The sequence below is a fragment of the Euphorbia lathyris genome, chromosome 4 (genome assembly GCF_963576675.1).
Source record: "Euphorbia lathyris chromosome 4, ddEupLath1.1, whole genome shotgun sequence".
NCBI classification, from domain to species: Eukaryota; Viridiplantae; Streptophyta; class Magnoliopsida; order Malpighiales; family Euphorbiaceae; genus Euphorbia; species Euphorbia lathyris.
In genome coordinates, this window is record NC_088913.1 from 34,056,307 (window position 1) to 34,065,038 (window position 8,732).

Below are 8,732 nucleotides of genomic sequence, written 5' to 3' on the forward strand. Positions count from 1 at the left end.
ATTTCATGAACTCACCAAGGTCGAAATAAGAATACGGTGCGATCATTAAAACGGTATTTAAACTCGAGTTTCCAAAAACTAACCACTAAAAAGCCACCCACATTACAACCCCCCTCCGGGTTCGTTTTTAATATTGCCAAGACCATAACATAGGAGGAAAAATCCGGATGAAAATGCAAACTCAACGTGATCTCGAGTAAAGTGCAAAGAAGAGTGCTAAAACACCGACCCACCAAAGATTGAGCGTAAGAGTGAAACCCCTTGGTGAGGTACTATCGGGTTCTCAAAAGATAATCGACCCCCGTTAATATTGCCTATTAATTTTGATAATGGAGGTTTCAAACAAGTTTTGGTCACTCGATTGCTTGCGTAGGTACTTGACGAAAACTTTGCATAAAACTTCAGCTTTGAAATCACGTACTTGGTAAAACCAACCGTCGGTTTGTTTCTTAACAATCTCAATCCCTTGTCTTTCGATTTCTTTTACTTGAGGACAAGTAAAACTTTAAAGTCCGAGGAGGTTTGATAGGGGTATTTTACCCCTATCTTTTAGCGTGATTTACGGGTTAATTTTAGAAGAAATAAATAAGTTTAATTGCAAAAATAGAGTGTTTTGAATAAAATAACGAAATAATAATAAATTCCGTATTTTCGGATAATTTCCCTTGTTTTTTTATGTATTTAGGAAATAAAAACGTCAAGCTAACTCGGCTCTTAAGAATTGTATTTCAGGTACAAGGAAAAGCAAAATTCATGCCAATACGCGGGGCGTATCATCCCATACGCGGGGCGTGAAACATCAAGTCAGAAATGATTGCCCTATCCACAGACACCACGTGGGATCGAGTCAGCATACGCGAGGCGTATGCCAACCTACGCGAGGCGTACAATCAAATGTCAGAAATGATTACCTAATCCTGAAAAGTCAGACTGCATGGTCTCCCCGAGTCAACGACCTATACGCAGGGCATACCACCTTACACGCGGGGCGTGTGAGGGAATTCTTCAGTGCAAAAAGTCCAGAGACTCATCTACGTGGGGCGTGCCTCAAGCTACGCACGGCGTACGGAGACCAAAGCAAGCGATAAAAGGTCAAAATCTCAAACACACCATGTGTATCCCAGTCTACGCAGGGCGTATTTGAGACAACAAATCTAGAATTAGTCCACATGCAGAAGATTTCTGACGGAATGGGCATCTACGCGAGGCGTGCCACACCATACGCGGGGCGTGTTGGAAATTAGGCTAAGGTATAGCAGTGGAAATATAAAATTTTTAACCTATTTCCATTTAACCATAGGATCCGTTAATCGTTATTTCATATAAAGAGGGATAAGAAGAATTACCTTTTGATGATCAATCTACCGTTGTTAATGAAGTGCCTACAACTCTTCTCTGAGTTCCCAAACACGAAATAAAACACGGGAAGATTAATTTAGAATCAACCGTTGAATAGCAACCAAAGTAGATTGCCTCTAACTAATCAACACAAGATCAAGGATAAGAGAAATAGATGAAATCAATTGATCGGAAAGAAGCCGTAGAAAATCTCATCCTCGAACTATGGGTGTCGAAATTCTCTCTCTCTTTAATGTATGATTTCGAAAATCACTAGGGCTTGCTCTCTTGGGGATTTCGAAAATCACTAGGGGAGGGGTATTTATAATCTCTTGTATCTAATCCCTAGTTAGCTAGAATTAGGTTACTGAATAGGAATTCAATTCGGAATAGAATTCCTAATTATTATCTCATTATATATCTAATATATTAAGGATAATAATAATAACCTTATTGGATAATAATAGGAGTATTATAATCTAATTAAAACTCCTAACTTATTTATCTCTTAACTAATTTAATTCATAATCCTAATCTAATTAGGTTTAACAAAATCAAATTAATTATTCATGTATATCACTACATGAATTTCGACCCCCCCCCTTGGTCCATGGGCTTTATTGGGCTTAATTGGGCTTCCATCAATTAATTAACATCTATCTCACTTTTAGGTTCCAAGTCTTATATGTGACCCATTAGGTTCTTATTACTTCTAGCCGTATGCAACGTTATTAAATTAATTTTCAAAGAATTATATTTAATCTTTGCATAACGGAATGATGTACAGAGTATGTGATTAGCAAGTCCGTAATCATTCCCCCAGAGCTATAAGAAGACAGGTTGATTCTGTCGTTAACCTTTCCGTATTAGTTACAGTATAATTCGATCCTTTATCAACTACATCCTTGAACTGAATCTTATGACTATGGGTGATGTCAAGTCACATATAGCGAGACGTTCGTTTTACTTGTACAGGCCGAGTCAACTCAAATAGATAGGTTAAGTGAAATCTGTATTTCAAGTCTTAAGCTATCACCTTGCAAGGATTTAGAGTCGAGTCTTCCACAAGCGATCCTTGGATGTATCTCCCATTTATCGGGAGTGATAAATGCTCAATCCAATATATAACGATCCCGCAATCACTTCCTGTGATACCCAACATCTACTGTTCACACCCCAGAGTCATCTCTATTAAGGATCGTGTTACACCAGAGTCAAAGCATCACATTCCGTAATCCAGAATACCAATTAATATTCCTTTAAGTCTGAGGATTAGTTATACCTATTAATACCAATGAGATGAACAGGTGACAAGGATGAATCTACCCATCCTGTTATCTCAAATCGGATCCCCAATCCTAATGAACAACTTTTCACCGGATCTATGTAACTGTCCAGATATCTGTATATATGAAGCTTGTGAGATCAGCTTTCTGTCGAACAGAAGACATTGTTACATACAAGTCTCAACAGTGATATATCAATCCTAAACATATCACTTGACTTGGGGTGGTTTTAAGTTTATTAGTTTATTATAAAGTTTTGTCTCACTTCATGCTTGTATGAACACTTTATAATCACTTTAAACAAACTTACGGATTTCCTTTTATTAGACTTTATTTAGTGCTTAAAAGGGATTGCCTTTATATAGTTATAAAACATATATCTTATTAAAACAAATGATATAAAGAACAATTCATTTACATTAAGTTTGTATCCTAGAAAAATTGTCTATAGGACACTAAACCCTAACATACTCCCACTTGGACTAAAGCCAATTGTTTCTAAAACTTATCCCAGTAGAAGTTAAATGACGATCATGTACTTTCTGGGTTAAAGGCTTTGTCAACGGATCTGCAACGTTGTCCTCTGTAGGTACTCTTTCTATTCTCACATCTCCTCTAGCCACAATCTCTCTTATGATGTGGTATCGCTTAAGGTAATGCTTGGATGCATTATGAGACCGTAGTTCCTTTGCTTGCGCAATGGCTCTATTGTTATCACAATACAGTGTAATGGGATTTACAATGTCAGGCACCACACCAAGTTCTGTAATGAACTTTCTTATCCAAACCGCTTCCTTTGCTGCTTCCGCAGCTGCGATATACTCTGACTCGGTCGTAGACAAAGCTACGCTTCCCTGCTTGGAACTCTTCCAACTGACCGCGCCCCCATTCAAGATAAACAGGTATCCTGATTGGGATTTAAAATCATTCTCATCTGTGAGATGACTTGCGTCTGAAAATCCTTCTATTTTCAGACCACCTTCTCCGTACACTAGGAACATATCTTTAGTTCTTCTCAAGTACTTAAGAATGTTCTTGACGGCAATCCAATGCTCGTCTCCCGGATTCCCTTGGTAACGACTCGTTACAGATAACGCGAACGCTACGTCAGGTCTAGTGCATAGCATAGCATACATAATCGAACCGATTGCGCTGGCGTACGGGACTACAGCCATGCGTCTTTTGTCATCATCGGTTTTAGGACATTGATGATTGTTTAACTTTACTCCATGTAGCATGGGTAAGTTACCTCGTTTCGATTCAAGCATGCTGATGGACGAAATGTGTATCGTGCAAAACTAAAGGCAAGTGCACCTTATCCTGATCAAGTAATATAAAGTAAGTAGAGTATCATTCCCACAAGGATTGTGTTTATAGCTATTGATTTTTATGAATTTCTATTATCTAAGCAATAAATTTTGGATTTGATGATTACTAAACTAAAAACAAAAATAACTGCACTCAATTAATTAAAGAAAATAAAAACAATATTTATAACTCTTATGATAAATTTGCTAGAGCAAGGCTTCACCTAACCTAATGTATATAATCCACACAACAATCCTATCCAAGTTCTTAAGTTTTAATCTAGAGACGGTGATTATTTCCTAAAGTAATTAACCTAGCTTTGGGCCAGTCAAGATTAATCCTATTTCACATACAATTACCTTAGCTTTGGTCCAGTCAAGAATAAAGATATAATGAAAGCATTAAGTTCTTTGAAATAACCCCAAAGTTAAGTCGTGAAACTAAACCCTGAAAAACCGCACCGCATAGACACAGGTCTAAACTATGTATTTCCATTAATTATCTTAGTGTCGGTCAACCAAAATAATTAATTGTAATTTAGCTAAATATTGATCAAGTATCTAACTAGGAAATTAAGCTCCATAGTTTAATTCTCTATTTAATAAATTATGAACTTGAAATTGGATTGCAAGTAAATCATCTACTTCGATTAGGATCCGCCATAGCTCTAGCTATGGAGGAGTTAGTTCATGGTAGATGGAAGGAAAACAAGAAAGTTAACAGAAAACAAACTAGAAAACATAATTAAAGTAAAGAGAAGAAAAGATGAATAGAGAATAAACTTTGAAATAGAAACTAGAATTAGTTACAAATGTAGAAAGAGAATGAATAAAAAGAAAACTATAAAAAGTCTAAAAGAGAGAGCTAAGAGAGTGTGGTGAGGCATGTTCCATTGTTCCAGGTCTGCTTTCATGCTTCCAAATGTAGGTATTTATAGTTGCACATGCCTTCATGCATTCCTTGTAACCTCCAACTTTAATGTCATTAAAGAGAAGATTAATGGAGGATTGAATTCTTTGCTCTAACTTCTTAAACATATGGAGAGTTGAATTATTCTTTGCAACTTTTTAACTTTCATGTAATTAAAGGGAGCACTGAGTAGTGTAACTCCTTATTGAGCATTCAAAAGACTCTTTAACTTTCATAACATTCCTTAGATAGTTATTTTAGGAATTTATGACAATATGGATTTATTTAAAGAGTCATGGATTCTTCATTCTTGAACTGCTACGAGGTCGCAACTGGAGGGAGTTCTGACTGGGCAACTTTATTTACTTCAGTAATGATTCCATAATTGCATTTTTGCCCCAAATAATACCTAAAAACATATGGAACACGCATTAGTTCTTGAAACACAAAACTAAACATAAAACAATTATAAAATATTAAAAAATATCTTAAAATGTATAATTATTATAATTAAAATATATTAAAAACTATATGAAAATGCAAGATAACAACTTCCTCACACTTTGAACCTTGCTTGTCCTCAAGCAAGCTTTAGACTCAAAACAAACTCTAGAATACTCACTATAAATAATTCACACAATAACACGATTTACTTCACTTGGCATTCATAGATCTCAATTTCACAAGTTTGGATGAAAAACAAAAGGTTTGGATGCTAAAAGATTCTAATTGTTTCTCCGCAAACCAACACAAGCAGACGTATCTTCAATCATATCACAAAATCAAAAGGCAAACTATTTTGGTACCTCACTAGTGGTCACTCATTTCACTCAAGTGTTTGGGTGTAAATTTTGTCTCTTAAGCTCTATACTAGCTTTGACTATGTTGAATTTGCATTGTCATCCAGTCATTACCATTATGCTTATCTAGTCAGAAACAAGATCCCAAGGTCTTTTACGGGTTGTAATGTTGGTTTAGGGACAGGTTTGGATAAGGAAAATATGTGGGAAGTGAATAAACAACTAGTTGTGCAAAATAGATACAATAAGACTCGAAGCTCTCCAAAGATTAGCCGATAAACATAACATGTGCTACTGATGAGAAAATAATTTTCCTTTTTTTTATTAGGTATTAATTCCAGAACAAGGCCAGAAACAAGAGTTCCATAAGCAAGCATATAAGAATCGTTTTTTTAATAGCACATAAAGTAGCAAAAATAATTCTCGGCTTCCTATTTTCCACAAATTTTGAGCTCCCTAAATCATTCCTATTTGTGCACAATAATTGTAAATTCACGGGGTGAGAAAAGGGTATTTAAGACGTTAGGGGTTTGTAATGTGGTGAAATAAAGAAAGTGGTATACGTAGGCTTCAACGGGGCTTAACTAAACACGATGTAAAAGGGTTTTGGCTTTAAACAAGGAAAAATAAGTTCTAACATTAACAAAGGGCTACAGTTAATTGCCTTGATCACGCCAAGTTCCAACTGGATGCACAAGGTTTCAACTAGCATTTGATGCAAATTCTATAGACAATAGCAAGTATGAGCACACTCAAGAAAACATAAACCGAGCAATGTGTAATAAAATGCTCAAATAGTTGGTCTCAAAATCTCACATATGTTCGGGTTAATATTTGTACCAAAAAGTTTAACCAAATGACAAGTTCAATGCTTATTTTTAGTCCACAAAATGTAGTCTCCGGAACTCCCATTTTAATCTAAAGTTCCTCAGTTTCGTAATTCTAAAAAAAAATGTAATTTCAAAATTTATGACTGCCATAGTGAAGTTTCATCCTATTAAGGGTCAATTGTTTACGAGTTTTCTTCCTAAGTCTATCTCAAATTTTTGAAAAAGCGAAGACAATGATTTTAACATGTAAGGAAGCATGCAACTAAATGAAATTACCTAAAAAAACAATAACACAAACATAAACAATAAATAATAAAAACTTAAACTAAGATAGATAAAACCCTTTTTACCCTTCCTCACACTTTAGAGCATGCATTTACTCCCAAAAATGCGATAAAAAGTAAAGTGAAAAAGTAAAAGGGTTAAAGAAAAACCCCCTTAAACCGAAGGTGAAAGAGGAGATGTGATAGTTCAATTTCAATTGTTCCACCAATTTGTTTGTTTTTCTATTTTTTCTTTACCTGCAAAATAAATAAACAAAAAATAAAACTTAAAGAAATATGTAAATAAAAGAGAAATTAAAAATAAACTCGGGTTGCCTCCCGAAAGCGCTAAGATTATAGTCGTTTAGCTTGACTAAAAATCTCCCTTTTATGTAAATGAATGAAGCATTATAAGGAATCCAAATTCTTTAATAAATATTCTATGAATGCAAATTGGATTTTTAGCTTCAAAATAAATCAACAAAATCCATGACATAAATTTATAAAAGTTATGAAAGAGTTTAGATGTCTCCCTTTTTGACTCTTTTGGTAAGTCATATAACACGTAAAATTCTTCAGTCGGGATTGTTTCAAACTCTTCAATCATGGATTTCTGCACCACAAGTTCAGGTGTGGTGATCTCATCTATTCGGGTGATGGAACTTTCCACTTGATTTGAAATTTCCAGCTCTTTTTCTCCTATTGATTTATCTTCACAACTTATCACCAAACGTATATCTGAACATTCCTTAAGGACTTCTTCATGTTGAGGTTCAATCAAGTTATATGCTTCACTCGAAAAATCTGAATATGGTTTATCAGTTGACGTAATTGCAATTAGATCTTCTAAAGTTTTCATTATATTTCTCTGAGAAGCATCGATATTTTTGGTAAAAGTCTCCAATGAAGAGAATTTATTATTTATCTGCTCAATAATATCGATTATTTCTTTCCATTGTGGATCCTCCTCATACTCAAAATTTGGTGATAAGGCTTGAGAATCTTGATTACACCCATAACCGTTCTCCCAATATGGGGAAAACGTGCTTGAAATTTCTTCTCTAAACAGCTCATATTGATCATCCATATAGCAAGAATTAGTATAAAGATTTGAATTTTGATATTGACAATCCAGTTCAAAATGTAAACCCCCACAATGTATACATGCTGCATCACGAAGAGAGACATCTAGAAAGTTATCCTTCATAAACATCAAAAATTTATCCTCATTGGCTTGAGCTTGCATCTCTAAGTGGTTGTTGAATGTTGGAGCATTAAACCACCATGGATAACTATTTTGGTCCATCACCTTGTAAAATAAACATAAAAGAAAGAAAAAAAAGTAAAAAGGAACAAAATATATAAAAAGAACGCTTAAATTAATAGAACTTCAACTAAATCAAAATTATAAAACAAACAATCCGCGGCAACGACGCCAAAAACTAAACCGATTTAGCACCTTTTCAATGTATGTAGCCTGTGAAAGACCAAGCAGTCTTCTCGATCTATCTCTGTAGATCTTTATACCAAGTATATAAGCTGCTTCACTAAGGTCTTTCATTGAGAAGTTACCAGATAACCATACTTTTACCGACTGTAGTAGAGTAATGTCATTTCTCATTAATAATATATCGTCCACATATAGTATGAGAAATGCTATAGAGCTCCCATTTGCTTTCGTGTAAATGCAAGCTTCTTCGCAATTTTGTTCGAAACCAAATTGTTTTATGGTTTCGTCAAAACGCTTATTCCAGCTTCTTGATGCTTGCTTGAGTCCATAAATGGATCTCTGAAGTTTGCAAACTTTATTTGCATCCTTCGATATGAAACCTTCAGGCTGCATCATATATACATCCTCAAGCAGGTTTCCGTTTAGGAAAGCTGTTTTCATATCCATTTGCCAAATCTCATAATCGAAATGAGCGGCAATTGCAAGCATGATTCTGATTGATTTGGACATAGCCACAGGAGAGAAAGTTTCGTCATAATCAATTCCTT